Raw genomic sequence first — 22,895 nt, 5'->3', positions numbered from 1 at the left:
CACCTTATTTGGTCTTTTAGGAAACTGGATCAGACAGCAAAAATAACAGCTCCAACCCATCTTAACTAATCTTTTCTCTCCCCTTCCAAAAAAAGATAGTTATTATCATCTAAGATACTGTCAAAAAGGGAGTTTTCTTCATAAAAACTCTTTATAGCTAAAAGAGAAAGCAGAAAGGCAATAGAATGAAAAGGAAATGTTATGTTCTAAACTTCATATTTCAAATGCTGTACATATTTTTTTCCTTTTTCTGTGTCTTTAATAAAATAAAGTTTAAAATATGTTTAATGATGTGTTTGCCATGTTACTAAACAGTATTTAAAACTGTATAGTGATGGACAATGACAGGGTCATGTAACACTTTTGAATCTTTGGGTCCATTTATTGCAACAAAATTAAAAGAACAGACTTCCACTTTTGATTTAAAGATCGGAAGTGATGAAGAATGTCTCTTGGTAAATTATTCCAGCGATCAGTTAATTTCATTGTTAAAAACACATGCCTTATTTGTAATATGACTTATGTAGCTTTATCTTCCACCCATTGGATCTTATTATGTCTTCTTTGATAGTTTAAAAGTTTTGAGATATATTTTCCATATGTTGACTATAATGTTATTACTTGTTGACTTTCTTATAGATAATAAAGATCCCCTAATTGATGAAGGTTTCCCATTTAAAATTACTTTTGAGATCCATCATTTAGAGATGTTAATCCATTTAATATGTAGTATATTGTTATTGTTAATGCTATATTTTAATCAGAATGTCAAGTGCCTTACAAAAGGCTAATAATATGTTGTCAACACAGATATCTTTATTAAGCAAATTCATAATCTAATCAAATATGGTATCTAGTTCATTTGACAAGATCTATTTTCCATAAAATTACTTGACAGGTTCACTTTATTTAATTAACTTTGTCTAAACATTTCAACATTATAAAAAATATTTTGATTGTCCTAAATAGATTTTTCCTCTGAACTTATGTTCCATGGGAAATTTCAAAATGTTGGGTTTTTATTCCAATGTGGAATGAAAACAAATTTTGAAAAATCAGAACTTCATGTGGAATCGAAATTCCATTTGACACTAAGCGGTAGGTTCTATACAGTGCAATAGTCAATTTAGGTGCTTCCCACCACATGACAGGTTGTGGTGTGAAATGAAAGTAATCTCAATTAGAAAACATCCTGTTAGGCAGCTCTTCATGCTTTGGATTGGATTCTTTATGCTACCAAAAAATTCTAGCCACGAGCACAGAAAAGAGGGTTAGATTTGTGTTACCATTTTGTTTTTCAAATATACCTTAGTCTTCTGTCTAAAAGGAAGATCGCCAATGCCACGATTGATTTTCCGGAGTTCGCTGTAGCGAGTTTAGTTAAGATTTGCTAAATCAAACGTCCAGTACTACTCCTTTTGCAAGGAGTAAGGGAAGCCAATGGGAGCATTTGCTCCTATCGTCCTCCCACTGTGGGAACACCTCTAAGCTTGGTTTAAGGTAAGCTGACTGTAGCTACATATTCTATGTAACTGGAATTGCATACCTTAAGCTGAGCTGCCTGGTATAGTGTAGACCTGGCCTTTGTTTTAAGCATTAATTAGAATAACCGTTCACCTGAACAAGCCCTATTTATCACAGACTTTCATATCAGATGTGAGTAGAAGCAAAATCTGTACTTTATCTCAGTGAGGTGGAATGAATTCTATGGCGCATGTTAGTACCAACTCAAAGCAATCAAATTATTATTAGTCTTTATTGATGCTCTTGTAAATGGTTAAAATATTTATGTGTAGCTCATTGCCACTTACTAAGGCATGGAATTCATTCCTGTCTTTGAAAACATTCAAAACAGCTTTTCGATTTTGACTGTTTCAACCAAAAAACAATCTTACTAGTGTAAGGGGTGGGTAAGCACACTAAAATCTTTGGCAATCAAAATTGGCTCCATACCGCACAATGGCAGCTGTCATTTGTGGTCAATAAAAAAAATTATTTCCCTTCACTTTCCGGTCTAAGGCCAGGTCTACCCTAAAAGAGAAAGTCAAATTAAGATATACAAATCCATCTACAGTAATTACATAGCTGGAGTTGACATATCATAATTTGAGTTTTCCTGCTTTCCCCACAGCAGGATGCTGATGGGAGCAAATGGTCCCATCAACTTCCCTTACACCTCTCAGTTCCCTTACTCTTCTGTGTTTGATTTAGTGCGTCTTTACTAGAACTCTGGAAGATCGATCACAGCAGCATCGATCTTCTCCTTAGTGAAGACATGGCCTAAGATAACATTTCCAGAATTAGCAATGGTACCTATTTGTACAGTAAAAAAACCAAGAAGTGGGTCAGTGATGAACCATACAAGTAAGGCTCCCCCCTCATTCCTCTGTTTCCCTCATAACGTTATAATACCCAAATGTTGGTGTGAGTATATCACATGTTTCCTAGTTATCTGGACATTGGTGGGAGTGGGGCTGATACAACTCCCACTGTAATCAATGTGAGACTTTCCTTTGAGCTTTGTATTAGATTCTAAAACATCTCCTCTGACCTCCTACACTTCTCTAAAGTCTCTCTGAAGTAGCAGCAGCAGCTTCATCAGAAGCCAAGTGAGCAGTAGGCATTCATTGCTCCCACTAGAACACTTTTACACCCTCACTGTACCATCATGTGGAGGCTCATCTCTAGTCAGAAGACATATGGATGTATTAGTCATGTACCTGATTGAGGTTCGATGATAGTTAAGCCATGAAATTAAAGAAGTGTATGTAAGGGCCAGATTCTCATTTTGTATAAACTCTGTCTAATTATTCCAGCTGATTATCTGGCCCATTGTATTTAAACCAAAACAAAATATGTGTTTTAAGAATTCTTGTGTAGCAACAACATCTTCTGTTAGAAAGGACGTTTTAAAAGTCTGCATTATTAGAATTCTGTTTTTGTCAGACATCTTTGTATTCATCTGGAAAATCTCCTACACAACTCTTTAGAGGAATACAGTTCTTTTTTGTGATCAATATTTACTTGTAAGCCTCCTGGGTTTATGTCCATGAATGATCACAAAAAAGGAAGGGAAAAGGCTAACATCTAGTGACCAAAACAGAGGGGAAAGAGATATATAATTCACTAATGCTTTTTATATGTTCTTAACATGATGTCCATCATATAAATTTGATAGTTGCCTAATTGCTAAAGGCAGCCTACTACAGATAGATATTTATTTAGGGTGATAAAAAGACAAACATAATAATGAATAAATTAGAGGAAACAATGATATGCTCATAGATATTTTTCAGTTAGAAAAAGAGACTAAGTATAGTTGTAAAATAATTTATTGTCAATTATTGACTCCACGCTAATGAAAATATTCATGTGCAATGAATTTATCTTGTAAGCTTCTGTGATATTTTTTTCCTTTCACTAATATTATATTAAGTACAGTAAAGATACTGGATCAAATTTTGTAATTAACAATCAACTTTGTCATTAAAAGGTAAAGTAGGGTATTAGATCTGAGGTAATATAACTGAATATTCATGTTTACTCGCTATCTAAAGTTATATTTCTATCTTTAGTTTTGTTTTCATTGTAATCTGATCTGCATTATAAAATTTCTGAGATAATGTCTCATTTTGTACTTATTCATTATACTCATTTCAGTTCCCTCTGTGTGTGTGTGTGTGCGCGCGCACGCATAAAATGTGTGTGATATTATTAAACATCATTTTTTTAAAAACGCTGAAAAAATAGACTAGAATCAACAGTTTTCTTTAAAAATATATATAATTAAATTCTTACTTAAAAGACCTTTAGGAAATGCTAAATATTTCCAATTTATTTATTTGTTTGTTTTATCTTTACATCAGCATATTTATTTTTATGTAGAAAACTACAAGGTAGAAAATTACATTGTATATAACTTTATTCCTACTGTAGTACTTCTTTGTTTATGAATCAAATAAAACCTTTGCACTTTGTCCTTGCAACCATCAACACTTTACTCAGCATAGAATATTACTATAGTTTCATACCGTACTCAATTTTCTAGATACATGAGAATCTAACATATGTGGACCAGATCCTTAGCTAGTATAACTGATTTAGCTGCACTGAAATCAAAGAAGTTAAGCGATTTACACTAAGGCTATGTCTACACTACAGAGTTTTGTCAGAAAAATGACAATTTTTCTGACAAAACTTGAGGAACGTCCACACTGAAATTGCGTTCTTCCTCAAGAAAATCGAAAACAGTGGAATTTTTCCAGCATTGGTAATCCCCATTCTACGAGGAAGAAGCCTTTTTATAAAAGACCTCTTTCACAAAAAGGCATGTGTGGTCAGGGAAGAGGGAGGTCATTCGGAAGAAGACGAAAGAGGAAAAAGCACAGCTGCCCTGGTGGACATTCCATACATAGCAATCACAGTTTACATGTGAAAGAGTGTCCATTTAGTCTGCACGCTCTCTTTCGAAAAAGTAGATTGCTTTTTCAATGCACTTTTGGAGCATGGATACTCTCTTTCAGAAGTAGTAGATCTCTTCCAAAAAAGGCTTCTTCTGAAAGAAGCCTGCAATCTAGAAGTAGCCTATTCCTTCTCCCACTAAAGTCAATGCAAGAGTGCAGACCAAACTCCAGGAAAAGATATAATCAGAGAGAGCAACCAGGATTTTAGAAAAGATTTTATATGTTGCAAATCTTTAAAATGTTTAAACTGATTCTGACATCACACTAACTGCATCTGTAATCCACACACATAGGGTATGTCTAGACTACATGGCTCCATCGACGGAGCCATGTAGATGAGTTTACTAGACATAGGGAAATGAAGCTGTGATTTAAATAATCGCCGCTTCATTTACATCAAAATGGCCGCCGTGCTGTGCCGATCAGCTGTTTGGCGGCACAGTGGGGGCGTCTGGATGCTCCACAGTCGATAACAGAAGCCTTTGTTGACCGCTCCATTATGCCTCGTGGAATGAGGTTTACCGGAGCGATTGACAAAGGCTTCCGTTGTTGACCGCGGAGAGTCCAGACTGCTCCACTGTGCCGCCAAACAGCTGATCGGCACAGAGTAATGGTCATTTTGATGTAAATGAAGTGGCAATTATTTAAAACGCCGCTTCATTTCCCTGTGTCTAGTATACTCATCTACATTGCTCCATCGACGGAGCCATGTAGTCTAGATATGCCACTAATGTGGTTACAGAGCAATGCAAGTGGTAGCTAGACCACAGCAACAGTTAAGATCAAGAGACCTCTACAGCATGGGCTGGGAGCCAGCTGGCTTTTAGCTCAGAGGGTAGAGGCTCCTATATTCAGCTCTGGAGGTTCCCAGGTTCAAATCTGCCAGGTGGCGGTTACACATCACTGTAACTCCATTTACAATAATGGCATGACTACACTAGGACATTATTTTGAAATAACTGAATTCAAAATAATAACTCTTGAAACAACAAATAACAAAATTGAAATAGTGTGTCCCCACTACGTGAGAGCCTCGAAATTAGTCTAAGGCAGGCTCCATTATTGTGGACATGCTATCCCAACTTAGATCCCTCAGGAAGCACTGGGAAGTAATTTGAATTACTCTGGGGAGTAGTTATTTTGAAATAGCAACAATGGAACATCTATACTAACACTATTTTGAAATAAGCATTACTCCCCAAGGAAACAAGGAATACATATTTTGAAATAACTAGCCCTTTTTTTTCAAAATAATGGGCTTGGTAGTGTGAATGCTCCACTTATTTCAAAATAAGGGGAGCTATTTTGAAATAACTCCTAGTGTAGACCAGGACCAAGTGAGTTAGTCCTGAATTAAACCAAAGAAACTGAAAAGGGAGTGAGAAAACACCACCAAATGATTTGTCCCAATTGGAAACATATAGGAAAGGAGGTAAGGAATGCAGGAGAGGGAGAAAGTGAAAAGCGGAATAAGAGAGAGGAGGGAGAGAGACGAAATAGGGGACTATGGCATGTGACCAGGAAGAGTTCCTATTCCAAGTGTCTATCTGGATATTGGGGGAAGATTCACAAAGGAGCTGAGACAAGTCTCCCAGGCTGATGATCCATTCCAGTGAATTTATAGTGCTGAAGGCTACTCTTGCTACTGCACCAATTATTTGTGCATGTTTGCGGCAGAGAGGAAACCGTGCAGGTCAAGGTAGGGATTTTCATGATCTGCCAAGGAAACGTCACCTTCCCCTGGCCATTGTGAAAATGAGTGAGTAAATGGACTGGAGAACCTGAAACTCAGGGTGTTTCTACACAGAAAAGGTATTTCAGAATAACGGCTGTTATTCCGAAGTAACTATGTGAGTGTCCACATGGCAATTCTGTTATTTCGAAATAATTTTGCAATAACGGACAGCTTATTCCAACTTCTGTAAATGTCATTCTACAAAGAATAATGCCTATCCCAAAATAGTTATTTTGGAATAGGGGCCGTGTAGATGCTCCACTTCTGCTATTTCAAAATAGCCCCTCAACAGGGCCATTCTAAGTTTTTCCTCCCTGGGCTCTAAATCGAGATATCACATCTACATTAGGGAAGTCTACCTCAGATTAATTTTGAGACTTCCCTGTAGTGTAGACATGCTATTTCAAAACAAGTTATTTCAGAATAACTGTTCCAGAAAAGCTTATTCTGAAATAACTGTTCAGTGTAGATGTAGCCTCTGTGACCTGAAGCAACTGATGTGTGTGCTGGTAGATAGCAGGAGATCATGGGATGAGGCTAAAAGACCTATATATAGTGAAAGGCCACAATTATGAAAAAAAAAAGTGGGATTGGGAGAAAAAATATTGAAACCCTGAAAAATTTAACTGCTAAAAAGCTACACTTAAGAGTCAGAGAAGCCAGGTTCCCATTTATTATTGACAGCTTTGCAGGGAAAATCTGCACCTCATACTTAACAGTTATTTAATATAGTTTCCAGTATTTTAGGTAACACTAGTTTTCCTTCAATAACTTGCATGCACTATTTCTTCTTCCTCAGTTTCCTTTTTCCCAAGCCTTTGCTTTAACCCCATGTAATGAGGAACACATAGCATCCTTTTCTACACTTACAACTTCTTTTATAAAACTCAGGTTTCCTGAGCCTTGGAGCAAAGGGCTAAAATAAGAGTCTAAGTCATTGTTACTGAATGAGCAAACAATTCTTTGGACCTAGATTTTATTAAGTTAGCCTATTGGGTATAGTAAGCAAGAAATCAGAACTGTGCCATGCAGTTTCTCTAAATAAACCTTATAAATATATTCATGAAATGTTAGTGTTAAGCAAGACTTGTGTTTTTTGCTTTATACGTTTTTATGATACACACATACACACACACTTAGGCACAACAAAAAGCTATCCTTTTCTGGTTTTCACAGCTGTGCTATGGATTTTAAGTAATTTTATAGGTTTTAAAACACTTTATGGGAAGTTTTCTGTGATGTTTTTTCTTTGTTAAACACTCGTGAAGTTGCACCAGTAGAAGGACATTCTAATGACATGTACTCCACAAAGTTGATATATTTGTGCATTTTTTTACCACCTTTTTAAAGGAATTCTGAACAACTCAGGCCTGATCCCAAACTAGTGAAGTAAGAGAAAGATTTCCATTGTCTTCAGTGTGGTTTGAATCCAACTCAATGGGATATATTATTTTCAAAAGGTCTAGTTTTTGTTTGTTTGTTTCCTGCCCTTTACATGCGGTTTCTTAATAATATTTTAAACTATTTCTTTGTGATGATTATATTGTCTTTATTATGTTTTAATGTAAATAGCTAATCAAATTTTATGCAAATGAAGATATTACATTGTTGAAGGGTAGATTGTACCACTTTTACTCATATTGGTGAGTATCTGCTCACAAAAGTAGCCCCAATGATCCCTTAATACCATTAGTGTGTGTGTGTAAGCACTCACTAAAGTCAAGGATGTGCACCTGAGCGTTTCAGGAGCTATAGTTTAAGACATTGACAGGGAGACCACAGAGTTGCAAAGATGACTTCACCTGTAGTTTGGCAATGGATATCCGTTGGCTGTACAATTCAGCAGTATTTCTGAATCCTCTGAACCAATAGAATAAGTGATGTCATATGGCTCTTGGATAAAAATAGGACCGTGAAGAGTATCTTCCTCTGCGAAATAAAACAATAATGTAAGATTAGCCTTTTAAATGTTCTGATAAAACACTAGAACTTCTAGTGTCCTTCCTTTGTTTGAAAATGAATACTCTGCAAACTATTATATTGGGCATCAGACGACAGGGTTTTTCCCCACTGTACTGAGTAAATATTTAAAAGCAGATACATAATACAACTTCATTCTGGGAGATTCATGGTTTATTTGTATAATGAAAGTGAAGAGTAGCTTGTTTCTGTGTTTCCTACATAAATTATGTGGATGTCTATTATATTTACTCCCTCTCCTCTCAGCATCTCACTTAGGGCACCTCTAGACTGCCTGCGGCTTTCGAAGGAAGATATGCAAATTTGGCATGATTTAGCATATCTTCTTCTGATCCCATTTTCGGAAGAGTTTAAATAAAAAAGCAATCTAGACACGGTTCTTTTTTTAAAAAAACCCTTTTCAAAAGAACCTTGTAGACCTAATTTTTTTAGAAAGAAGGGTTCTTTTGAAAAAGGATTGTTTTTTTTTTTTTAAGAACCACATCTATATTGCATTTCCCCCCCCCCCCAAAAAACTCTTCTGAAAACAGGATTGGAAGAAGATATGCCAATTCACACCCAAATTGGCATATCTTCTTTGAAAAGCCACGGGCAGTCTAGGGGTACGTCTAAACTACATGCCTCCGTCGACGGAGGCATGTAGATTAGCCAGATTGGCAGAGGGAAATGAAGCCGCGATTAAAATAATCACGGCTTCATTTAAATTTAAATGGGTGCCCCGCTCTGCCGATCAGCTGTTTGTCGGCAGATCGGGGCAGTCTGGACGCGACGCGCCGACAAAGAAGCCTTTCTTGATCGGCACAGGTAAACCTGGTTTCACGAGGCATACCTGTGCCGATCAAGAAAGGCTTCTTTGTCGGCGCGTCGCATCCAGACTGCCCCGATCTGCCGACAAACAGCTGATCGGCAGAGCGGGGCAGCCATTTAAATTTAAATGAAGCCGCGATTATTTTAATCGCGGCTTCATTTCCCTCTGCCGATCTGGCTAATCTACATGCCTCCGTCGACAGAGGCATGTAGTCTAGACACACCCTAGATGTGCATAAAGATTATGGTGGAAGTGAAGATTGACAAAGAGACGTCATTCCACCAATCTAACTTTAGTATTTGTATGTTGTACAAGACCTCAAAATTGTTAACACATTTATCCTTAGAGTAACCCTATGACATAGGGAAATACTATTATATCAGCATTGTACAGATGGGGAGCTGAGACACAAAGGGCCCAGCTATACTTACCAGAAGATTGATGCTCTGGAGGTCGAGGAGTAAGGGAAGTTCCTTCTTATGCGAGACATAAAGGAAGACAACAGGAGCATTTGCTCCCATCAGCCTTCCTCAGTGTGCACACCATCAAGGTGTGGCTTAAGGTAAGCAAACTCCAGCTACACATTTTACTAGTGTAGACCTGGCCAAGAGACTTAGGGTGCATCTATACATCAGCCTAAACTCGAAATAAGATACACAATTTGTGTAGAGCAAATTGCCTATCTTGATTCTAATCCATTTTGAAATTTGGCATATCTACACAGTGCCAAATTTCGAGAACGTGCTATTTTGAAACATCCCTTAGCCGAACGAGTGTTACCAGGATGCTGAAACAGCGTGCCCATTATTTCAAAAAATATTTCAAAATAACGGGCAGCTTGTGTAGATGCAGGGTAGCTATTTTGGGATACTTACAGTATCCCAAAGTAGCCATGCAGTGTAGACATACCCTAAGTGAGCTGCCCAAGGTTACACAGGAAGTCTGATGAACAGAGAACTGAATCCAAGTTCTAAGTCAGTACCTTGACCAGTGGACTCTCTGAAATGTTTAAAATTAGTGTGATGCCACTCACCAGTTTTCAGTATGAATTTTTTGTTCTCTGGGGGGGGGGGGGGTTTCTTGAAAAAAGGATGATTCATTGGTTAGTAATGCACAGACATATTGCAATACACTTAAGTATACATTTAGTTCCTGATTCTGCAAGTAGAACTTCACAGAGATTCCTGTACTTGCCCAAACCTCAATTGATTTCAAGGGTCTATCAGCTCAAAACTTGCAAGAACAAGGCCTTATAAAGTATATTGTGAAATATAAGGAGCCCTTGTTACATGATGGGTGTAATCCTCTTTGATCTTCTTACTGTTATTAAAGCTTCTTCTGTTCACAGATAAGATCTGAATTTTAGTTTCATGGATCTGAAACCAATAACATTTGACACTTACAATAAGTCAGTTGAAATGTTATGATCATATAAAAATCTTGTATATTTTAACTTTATTACTTAAAAGCTTTTCAAGGATTGCAGCAGACCATCAAGACAGTACCAGGGAAAAAAAGATGCTTCATAAAAGGCTTTTAAACATAGAAGACTTTTGAAAGACTTGTAAGAAGCAATTGCCCATTTCCTATTTCCTGGTATAGTCTTGGCTTTTTTGTTTTATTGCTATCCAATTTACTGATTAATCATTTATAATGAATAATAATCTAGGGAACAGGATTAATTAACATCAGATAATACAATTGCTATTTTTGAATTATAGCTACTGTTGGATTTAAAAATAACAAGCAGTCCAGTGACACTTTATGCTAGGTCTACACTAGGGGATAAGTTCGAATTAAGATATGCAACTCCAGCTACATTAATTACGTAGCTGGAAATGAAGTATCTTAAATTGCACTTTGGCACCATCCACACAGCATCAGATCAACGGGACACATTCTCCCTTTGACTTCCCTTATTCTTCATAGGAGCAGGATTGCCACCATTGATGGGAATTACAGTTCAAATTACTGTGTCTTCACTAGACCCGTTAATTCTAACCCCAGAAGATCAGCTGTGGCAGCTTCAGTCTTCTCTGTGAGGGCTGGTGTACATTAGAGACTAACTAAATATATAGACTCATGAGCTTTCATGGGTAAAACCCTTTGTTCAAATGAATTGCAGTGGAAATAACAGAAACCAAGAGTTATATATAACATCAGAAGAAATACCTGTCAATGGTAGGACGCATTAATGAGACTAATTAAATGGGCTGGATGTGTCCCATACATAGCTTTTGATGTGGAAATGCAGATGTTAAAGGCAGGAGAAATTTGTTTCCTGACCTACATTCGTGTGTTGTGCTGTGCTCTTGAACAGCTTTTTATTCACCCAGAAGTGTCTGCTGCTGCTTTTGTAAAAGAGTAACACAATGTTGACTACCAGTCTTTTCAATGGAAAGTTTATATTGAAATATCAGTGGCCTTGTCAGGAATCCGACCGAGGTTAAACACAAGTGTTTCCAATATATATTTAATGTTACACTCTGCCCAGGAACAAATTCTGCACACCAATATAAGATATATTTGGTCTATGCTTCTGGAACAACATAAAAATGCACAGAACTCAACCTGACTGTGAATATATTTTTATGACTAGCACTTGGTAGAAATAGCCTCCACAAGAGGTGGAGTTAAATTGTGAATGATAGTCCAAAGAGATTGATTTGTTTTGTACTGCAATAGCTGTTGGGGAAGATACATCTCATTTTTAAAAGAGTATCTTGTGTTATAAAGGAAATGGTATGGGTATACATACATTAGATACACAAGAAAGATAAAATACATCCGCCAAGTATAGGATATAAAGCTAGAACTATACAATATTTCAAGCCAGTAAAACAGCTAAGATGAGCTAGTAGTTTGAAGGTAAAACATTAAACTTCTCTGAACATTATATGAGGTATTATAAGTGACATAACAGACCATAAAATGATGTAAATCATATGAAAAAGCATCAATTTCCATAACTGTTTATATTCTGCTGAACTTTAAAGGCTGTATCTGAACTTGAATGAGACTTTTGAACATTTCTTCATTTAGCCATTTCTAGTGGACATAAAGCAAGCTTCCCATAAAATACAAAGCAAAACCAGTGACAAGATGAAAAAGATAGAAAAACAAATATGCAATTGAATACAACCATTGGTGTCATCTCACCATTTTCCTTTAGTGGGACTACTTGTTCTTTAAAAGAAGTATGTACTTCAGTGCCTTGCTAGATCAGGACCTAAATTCACAAAGGGTACGTCTAGACTACCGCATTTTGTCGATGGAAGTTTTGTCAACAGATACTGTCGACAAAACTTCCGTCGACAAAGAGCGTCCAGACACATTGAGTTCTGTCGACAAAGCAAGCTGCTTTGTCGACAGAACTCCGTAGTCTGGACGCAATGTTACAGGCAATAACACCTTCTGTCGACAGAGTTCTGTCGACAGAAGGTGTTATGCCTCGTAAAATGAAGTATACCAGAGTCGACAAAACTGCTGAGTTCTGTCGACGTTATGTCGACAGAACTCAGTGGTAGTGTAGACGCTGGTATAGTTTTGTCGACAAAAGTCCACTTTTGTCGACAAAACTAGGTAGTCTAGACACACCCAAACTGTTGTTGTTATTACTATTACTGCTACTACTATTATTATTCTGCATTATGCTAGGTGCTGTGCAAACACAGATCAAGAACACAATCCCTGTCCCAGTCTTAGTAAATATATAAGTAGGGCTCTCAATTATTTTTCTCTGCCTGCTGTCCTGTTTGCTTATACTAAAACTAAAGATATTTTCCATATTGTACAGAAATATTTCAAGTAGTTGAGGTCTTCATAATGTTTTCCCATCTCTCTATATGTACATTAGAGATCTGGGAGTCCATCCATCTGTCTATCTGGGAGTCCATTTGTTCAAGAACTCCCCCTAACCGGTAGCAACTAGGACCACCAAATTTGGTAGGCAGCTTCTCCTTATCCTAACTTAAAGCAAGGTCAGGGTTTGGTTGGACCAGGAAAATGAGCTGTGCCTGTAATTTAATTGTTTTCCATAACATGGAAAGGGAGGGGCAGAGATGAAGGACACTGTAGTACAGAGTAACCAATGGAGGCAGCTGCATCAGGAAGGGAGTGGCCACCTGGGGACTGGGCTCACCATCTTGCCAGCCACCAGCCCAGGTAAGTGACTCTCTTGCCCCAAACTCCTCTCACTGGACTGCGGAGGAGGAGGGGGGAAACTCTGTCAGCCCCATTGCCACATGCCCTCTTCCCCTCCCTCACCCCCAGAACACTGCAGGGGATGAGCAGCACAGCCGACCCTCTCTATCCCAAGCTGGCCCCCCCTCTGGCACTGGGCCAGGCCCGGAGAGTGCCAGTGGGAGGCTTGTACAGTCCCCACCCATGCCTCCTGGTAGACCTAGGCAATGCCAAATAAGTCTTCTAGTATTTCTTAAGGAAGGAATCAAATCAGGAGTGGCAGATCGCAGAGTCACTCTTCAGGTTGCTCCCATTTCCCTGAGCCCTGGTGAAGAGTCTTCACAGACATGTCCCCCATGAAGCTAATGGTGGGAGAGAAAATCCATTAGCACCAATTTATTCAGTTAAACACCATTTTAATTTTGAAAATTCTTTGTAGGGGAGTGTCTGGAGAGGACTACCAAAGACCACAGTCAGCTATGCTACCATAGAAATGGGGAACTCTGCTGAAGCATTTGACCTCCTTATAGATGGTTTCTACTCATGTCAACACACATTTAGGCATGTCTTTTCGTTTAAATAAAAGAACAAGCACCATTTATCCAATACCTTGAGAGGCAAAGAAGAGCAGACCCCTCCCTGAAGATGCAATGCAGAGTTTGCAGTGCATTTTTCTCAGTGGAAAGGGACAAAACTATTTTTTCTATAGTATTAAAAAATGAACAAATACATTAATGTATTATAAAAAATATTGGGAGAAAGAGATACTGAAGTGACTCATACATCTGTCCCAGCTACCTCCCTAGATGCTTGCAAATATACTGTTCTTTCTCTCGGCATTTCCTACATTGCGACTTTTTTCCAACATGGCTCTGCTAGATCTTTTTAATGCTACCCTTAGTAGAACATTTGTCAAACTGACCATACACTGAGTAATAAAATTTATTTAAATCTCTCCCTCTGTGCCCTATGATTTCTTATTTTTACTGCCTTTCTGAAATGTTAGGTTTATTATTGCAAGGGCCAAATTAGTTCCCTTCCTTCAGTAAGTACCATGTGATTTTCTTGCCTTCTGTGTTAATCTACAAAGCCTTTTCATCATCATTATCTTTCTGTGGCTCCTGTCTAACATTTTTAGAAGCACCTCTATGTTTTAGAAGCATTAGTGCCACTTTCAAAAATGATTTTGTCCCTTAGAACACCGTCCCATCAGTGGGACATAGACTTCCAAGGGCCAGATTTACAAAGGTATTTAAACACTTTACAATGTAGATAGGTGCCTAATGGGATGTAAAAAGATCACGTGTGCAGATAAGGCTCCTAACGCCCAATGAAAATCTTTGTGCTACAATATGATGCCAAATATGTTACGCCAGTTGCTCTAGAAGGATCTTTGAGGAAGATGTGTTACTTACCCCTATTAGAAAAATTACTCAGATATTGAACATGATTTTTTGCATGTTTCTGACAATGGCTTGTCTGACAGATGAACCTCTTAATGCCTACTGGCAGAGGGCACGGGGCCTCAAACATAAATTCAGTAAGATTGCCTAAGGGTATTTTGTGATGTCTCTTCAAATAGACAATGGATAGTCCTAACAACCGAAATGTACATATGGATAAAATTTAAGGAATTATGTACCTATACTGAAAATTGTGTTCTCATGATATGTGAGTTAAAGCAGGTCACCAGGAGATAATAAACATGCTTCTGTCAGGTAGGAAAGAAGAGATGCTTCTCTCTCTCTGGCTGGTTAGATGTGTTGTCTAGCTTCACAGTAGAGGCCCAGCTGCAGTCTGAGACAGAAGCAAATCAAGGGGCACATGCTTGGGGAGAAACAACCTGCAGGGGGCATCCCTTTTATGAACAAGGACAACAGTAAGGATAAAGGCTATAATGAGGGTGCAGGAAGGATACTGGATCTTTTCTATTGAGGAGCCAAACTAACAGAATGGCTTTTCTGAAGCATGGAAGTCCACAGCCAACCCTGGCTATAAATTTGGGGTGAGCTTTGCCCTATAAGATGTGGTAATAACTAGTTAAGAGGGTTTATGGCTAACCAGCAGAGGGACAACAGGACCTGGATACTGACGCTATGTCTAGACTGCAAGCTTCTTTTGGCAGAAGCTTTTCCAGAAGAGATCTTCCGGTAAAGCTTATTTTGAAAGATAGCATCCACATTGATTGGACACTATCTCGCATTTAAGTTATGATTACTATGGACAGAGTGGCCACCAGGGCACCTGTGTTATTTCCTGGAAGCCTCTTCTTTTGAAAGAACTCCCGCTTCCGCGTCCGCATGTGCCTTTTTTCCAAAAATCTTTTTTGGAAAAAGGGCTTCTTCCTTGTAGAAAGAGGTTTATCACCATCAGAAAATACCCTCTGTTCTTTCGACTTTGGGTACGTCTAGACTACAGGCTTTTGTCGACAGAAGTTTTGTCGACAGATACTGTCGACAAAGCTTCTGTCGACAAAGAGCGTCTAGACTACATTCAGTTCTGTCGACAAAGCAAGCTGCTTTGTTGACATGGCAGTGTAGATGCAAAGGACAGTTTAGATGCAATAACGCCTTCTGTTGACAGAACTCTGTTGACAAAAGGCGTTATTCCTCGTAAAATGAGGTTTACCAGCGTCGACAAAACTACTGAGTTCTGTCGACGTTATGTCAACAGAACTCAGTGGTAGTGTAGATACAGGTTTAGTTTTGTCGAGTAAAGTCCACTTTTGTCGACAAAACCCTGTAGTCTAGACATACCCTTAGTGTGAACTTTGCAGTGTGGATGCAAGTATTATTTTTCCAGAAAAATTGCAGGTTTTTTTCAGGGAAATGCTGCAGTAGAGATGCACCCTGAGAGGGGAGTGCTCATATTGCCCATAGTCAGTGTAGCTGGACACCTGACTCCTGCCAGGCACGGACAAGAGGTTCCTCAGGCTAAGAGCAGGTGGTAACGAGGTGCCTCTGGGAAGAGCCACAGCATCCCAGTATCAACCTGTCTTCATTCTAACATCCTTCTCCCACCCTGCGAGCTGTGGAGGATGGCACCAATTTTGTCACGATATACTTGCATTGTTGGAGATGATATAGATTAGGTTTTATCAGTCTATATTTCTTCAGCTATGTTAGGAACCCATTCCTTATTACTGTCTCTCTATGAAAGGTCAGGCATGGTCATTTCTAATTTCCTGATTCTTCCATTATCCTTTCTTGTAGACCATAGTCATATATTTCCCCCTATATTGGCCAAGAACCCCTGTTCCTCCATAATTACTTATGACAAATGAATCTTTTTAGTATCTCTAATTTCTCTAGTATTTGGATTTGGATTTCAGTCTATCAGAGTAACGGCATTTGACTAAATGGATGTATTTGTCCACACACCTTGGATGTGACACTTCTGCTTAGCATCTGAAAGCAAATACAAACTCTCATTAGGAAACACATCCTTAGAAAGTCAAAATGTATGTGTTTCTCTATGCCGCCTGATCAGTTTGAGCTCCATAAACATAATAATTATGCTAGCTTGAATTCAAATGTGGAATGTAGAAATGAAATATCAGTCCTTTCATCATTATGTGACATTGTCTTGAGCCAATTAAAGATTATCCCCCCGGTGGAAGCCTATTCTTTTCATAATCAAAACTCAATGGAGGATTTCAGTGTGGTTTTCTTTAATGTCTATATAGGCAGTACATTTTTTGTTATGTGGGGCTGAGGAACTCAATTTGGAGGCACTTGAACAATTTTCAGTGTGTGCCTTTAGATTTTTAGTTACTTTTACGCTGTATCAATGACAACATAGTTAAATACTATTCTAAGTCTATTAGGGTATGTCTACACTTGCAGCCTATTTCAGAATAGTGCTGCAAATGTAGGCATTCAAAATTGCAAATCAAGCCCAGGATTTAAATATCTCGTGCTTGATTTGCATCTTCCCGGCCAGGCGACATTTTTGAAATTTACAAGCCCGGAATAACTGCCTGGTCTACACGCGGCAGTGAAACGGGCGTTAGAAATAAAGCCCTATTTTGAACTACAGGCAGTCCCCGAGTTACGCGGAGCCGACTTATGTCGGATCCACAGTTACGAACGGGGCCCTCTCCCTGGTCTCCAGCAGACCAGGGAGAGGGAAGCAAAGCGGTGAAACACGCGGGCAGCGGACAGTCTGGGCTGTCCGCTGCCCGCGTGCTCCGCAGCTTTGCTCTGCTTTGCTCCCCGTCCCCCTGGCAGGGGCTCGGGGAGCAAAGCAGAGCAAAGCTGCGGCAGGAGGACGGGGAGCAAAGCCGCGGCAGGGGGACGGGGAGCAAAGCCCTGGCAGGGGGACGGGGAGCAAAGCAGAGCAAAGCCGCGGAGCACGTGGGCAGCGGACAGCCCAGACGTGTCTGGGCTGCCCGCTGCCCGTGTGTTCCGCCGCTTTGCTCCCCGTCCCCCTGGTCTGCAGACCAGGGGGACGGGGAGCAAAGCAGAACAAAGCCGCGGAGCCCAAGGGCAGCAGGACAGCCACGGCGCGTCTGGGTTTGTAAATTTGTTCCGGGTTTGTAAATTTCAAAAAATGGCGCCCGGCTGGGAAGATGCAAATCAAGCGTGGGATATTTAAATCCCGGGCTTGATTTGCAATTCTGAATGCCTACATTTGCAGCCCTATTCTGAAATAGGCTGCAAGTGTAGACATACCCCTAGATATGCTTGGGATCTGAAAAGCAGAGAACAGATCAGCAGTTCCCATCCTTTTGAAACCCTCATACCCCATCACAAATGGATGTATATGGAGTATACAGAACTATGTGGGTTTTCTTTATATTATATGGGTTCTATTTTAAATAGAATTATAACCCCTGTTACATAGTGCCATAATTACTATTATATGCAGCCTCTATAGCTAAAAATGACCTATGCATAGAGGGCACCTACAAATGTCCATGCACTGCTTAAAAGAAAAGCCATACAGGGCTTTTGGCCTTTTTGCAATCTCCAAACAGACTAACACAAGAGGAGACACTAAACATGGGTATGGCCGGTTCTACGCATTTTCATTAACCCAGAAGCCCATATATGATGTATAAACAGAAGATCATGGGGTTACTGTGTTTCTTCTTATTTCTTATTATATGCACTGTGGTAATATATAGGTACCCCAGTGTGGGACATAGGTCCCATTGTACTAGGTGCAGTCCTAACAAATATCAATAAGATAGTACAATACCTGCCATAAAGAGCTTGAATTGTGCCAATGACTCTTTTTTGTCCCATACTTCTGAGTAGCAGACACAGAAGGACAGCATTGCTGTCCCATAAAATGAAAGTGTTGGTATTAAGGGCAGCCTAAATAAGTTGAAATATCACAACATAAAAAAGGTTAGAAAAAGAAAGCCATATAGCCAGAAGCTTCTAAAGGTGAAGCTGCAATAATTCACATAGGGAAACCAGATAAGGAGGAATTTACCCAAGTTATTAGCTTCCAGGAAGGTTATAAATTTAAGAGGTCATGAGTCTTTAATGAATTTTTCGTAACATGTCTTAGGCAGAGCCTCATATCTGATTCAAAACATTAATATGACTGCATGAACCAAAAACAGAAGATGATTAAGAGGTGTCTTTTCTAGCAACCTTAGGCTGTGTCCAGACTCAGGGTTTTTTTTTTCGAAAAAAGTAACCTTTTTTCGAAAAAACTTCACCTGCGTCTAGACTGCAGCCGCGTTCTTTAGAAATTAAATCAAAGAATGCGGCTTTTCTTTCGACGGCGGTAAACCTAATTCCACGAGGAAGAACGCCTTTTTTTGAAAGTGCTCTTTCGAAAAAAGGCGTTCTTGAAAGCAAACAGGGCTTTTTAGAAAGAGAGCATCCAGACTCACTTGCTGCTTTCTTTCGAAAAAGCGGCTTGCTTTTTTGAAAGTTCCGCCTGCAGTCTAGACACTCTCTTTCTAAAGAGGCTTTTTCGAAAGATACTTTCGAAAAAGCCTCTTTAGAAAGAGGCTTGCAGTCTAGACATAGCCTTATAGTAAAGACCAGGGCAATGAGAGAAAGAGAGAGAGAGAGAGCAACATTTCTCCCTTACCCTGTAGCGACGCCATGAGGGAAAAAAAAAATACGGAAAACCAGACTATCTTGAAAATCAGTATAATTGTTAGACTGGACACACTAGAAAGTTTTAATCATATCAGTACAATTATTGTCTCACATCAATACAGAGCACAATTATGTGTCTTCACTCTGCATTCTCATAGTCAATAAGTAGGAAAATTACAACATCCATGTAATGTAATCAAATCTAAATTAATGCACATATTTTCAAACATAATTCCATTTGAAAGGTTTTTTTTCTAAAAATTTCTTTGTTTTATTACCACTTATTTATATTCTGGTAGCATAGGTGCTCCAATTGGTATAGGGGAACCATTTTGCTAAGCACTTTAAAACAGGTATCAGGCCCAAAATACTTACACTTTAACAACTATATTATGACTCTTATGCTGGGTAGCAATTTATTCTGTGATATTTCCACTGAATGCTTAGTACTACTCATCAATTAGGAGTGGGATTTTCTAAATGGACTTCTGACATTTCCAAATTTATTTTCCTCCCAAATGAGGATGAAATGCAAAATCTAAAATATTTTGTGGAATGGAAATTTTAAAAAATAGACAGTTAAATAACCCAAAAAATATTTTGGTTCAAGAATGTCAACATTTAATTTCAATATTGTGAAATATATTAAATATGAATTATGATGTATGAATAAAATAGTAACATTAATACCATCACATATAACTTCATATAAAGGTAGACATGAAATGAAAAAGCAAATGAGGGTCTACCAAATGAAAAAGCCAGTGATGTCTCATTTATACCCAATATCGTAGGGAGAAAAGGGGGACTGGGTTAAAGACCTCTGTCCCCCAACAGTTGCTTTCAATCTCTCTCTCTGATGCTTTCCCACTTTATATGAAATATCTGGATATTTATTGGATATGAGAGAGTGCAAATAACTCTCAATTCCCATGGCCAGGGAACTGAAGTAGGAAGACCAGGTTCCAGTCCCTGCTCTAATAAATATTTAATTGTGTATACAAGGTGGAACAGTTTCAATCAATTACAGTGCGACTTGCGCTCCTAAACCACTCATGGACTTTGGACAATCTCACCATGGTGTGTGATGTTGGCCATGTGTAAAGGTTTAAGCATCTGGTTCTAAGGAAGCCCTGCAGTCATAAGTATAATACAAGAAGACAGTATTTTTTTTTAAATACTACCCCACATATATGTAAAGAAGAAATGCTAGTTACCCCCCCATACTAAAATTGTGTGTGATTTTCTTGTTGCAAACAATGCTAGGGATTTTGAGCCAGTCCTGTTTGAAACAGAACAAAATGGATATTTGCTTCAACCAAAAAGTAGCTCAAGGGCTTTTAATAATATGACTGATACAAAAGAACAGGCAGTGGACAAATGCAGTGTCAGTCCATTAACTTGTTAACACCAACGGGGCATAAAACTTACAATAACATATTAATGCAAAGAATTAGATATTTTCCAAACAATGACAGGTAGAAAAGAAAGGGAATTAAAGCATCCAAGAAAAAGAATAAAATATGTAAGACATAGCAGACATTGTACACCCAGGGAGACATATTTTCCCCGTAAGTTGTTCAAATCCCAGCCTGATATTGAACGCAGAGAGTAGCGTACCGAAAGTAAGATTAAAGGACATATTACAGGCTTCAGCAACAAAAACAGCCTAAAGCCTGTTGGGTTTTTCCCCCTCAGGAGTCTTCAACTTTCATGTGCTTTCTTTCCCTCCAGAAATTGAAGTATAGAGCTTCAGAGATATTGGGTTCCTTTCAGGTTTCAGTTTCTGTTGAAAAAGTCATTTAGGGAGCAACCAAGACCTCCTAGTTTGTCTCTTATCTGGAGCTAAAAATAGAAAGGAAGCCAACTTTCTGAAATGCTCAAGAATGTGGTTGTAGCATTCTACGAGGCACTTGGAGTAAAACCCTAGTCCCACTGAAACCAGCTGAAAAACTCCAACTGACTTTAATAGAATTGAGGATTTCAGACTCAGGCTTTACATGATGTGGCCATATATACAATTAATATACGTAATTAAGTACAGGTTGGACCTCCCAAAACTGGGACTCCCTCATCCATCAACATCAGTGGTCTGACAAGTATTCCTGGACCAGGCAGTCCTGGCTGAGAGCCCCAGTGGCAAGCGGGCTGGGGGCTTGGAGACCAGCAGGACTGGGGCTGGGACTGGTACCAGACCCCCAGTAGTGCAGTAAGGGCTGTGGGAGCCCTGGCAGCAAGGTTGGAGATGTGGCAGCCACAGTAGCAGACCCTGAGTTGGAGATGCAGCAGCTATGGTAGCCCTAATAATGGGATTGGGGCCAGAGGAGACCAGGCTGTTGGGACTGCATCAGCACAGCAGCCCAATAGGGGTTGCGGCTGGGGCCGGCAGCAGGGAGGGAAGATGATCTGGGGAGCCAGTAGCAGGGAACCTCTGGTCCGGCAAATTCCTTCGTTTGGGACCGGACAGGTCCTGAGGGTGCCGGACCAGAGAGGTCCAACCTGTACCAACATAGGCAGACATCATTATGCTCCAGGTCACCACAATTTTATAGCTGCAGAGTTGGTACCAGCTCTTAGCATAGGAAGTAGCAGGATGGTTCAGGGCACAGCTTTGAAGTCCTGTGGTCCTAGGGTGACCGGATAACAATGTGAACAATCCGAACAGAGGGTGGTTAGGGGGGCAATAGGTGCCTAAATAAATAGGTGCCAAATATTGAGACTGTCCCTATAACATCAGGACATCTGGTCACCCTTTCTGACCCCTGGCAGCCGGACACTATATAAAGCAGAATTCTTTTCAGCAAGTCACCTTTGTATCTGCAGAATAATTTATATCAAAATATCTATGGTGTGTTGATTGGCTAGAAATTTGGGGTAGTTGGAGGTGGAGTGCCCATTTTCACACTCTTAAATTCCATACTACTTGTGTAATCTCTTAAGTGTTTTGATGCTGCAAATGCAATACTCATGAAAACTATTACGTTGTTGGAGTTAATTTCTGTCTAATCAGAAATTACTTATCAAAAGTTACTACATTTAATGAAATTGTTTTCCTGAAAAACAACACACTGAAATTTAGGGCCAAATTCTATGCATGCAGAGGACTAAAATAATTTGATTACAATTTCAAAATATTCCCACTCCCCCAAAGCATTCAGAGTTAAAAGCTCATGCTATGACATAGAAATATGTCTGGTAAATTGCATAAGAGTGTTCTGTCAATGACATTTAAATCAGTTCACACCAGATGAGGATGTGACATTATATTATGTAGACTTGGTTACTGCTATGTATGGATAAATTCATTATATAGATGTTGGTATAGATATATAGACTACAAACAGGTATAGAGAATATAGACATACATATCCATGAGTTTATTAACAATTGCACAATACCACACGGAAGAAAACTTGCAGGTTTACAATTGACAGGTTTTGCTGGAGTAGAATGACTTGCTGTACCCTGCTACACTGTTTTTACAGCACATTTTTCTGAAGATTTTGTATTATTGTGTAAGATGTGGACAAGATAAAGAAAGCCTTTTCTTCCGTGAGGATGATTTGTTTTATATTCTGAACTTGGCCATGTCCTTCAGATATAAAAGTATTGCAGAACAGGCATCTAATTACACAGACAAATATCCACAGTGATGTTAAAAG

Source organism: Pelodiscus sinensis, chromosome 11 (assembly GCF_049634645.1).
Source record: "Pelodiscus sinensis isolate JC-2024 chromosome 11, ASM4963464v1, whole genome shotgun sequence".
Classification (NCBI taxonomy): Eukaryota; Metazoa; Chordata; order Testudines; family Trionychidae; genus Pelodiscus; species Pelodiscus sinensis.
Note: the sequence above shows the minus strand (reverse complement) of the source record.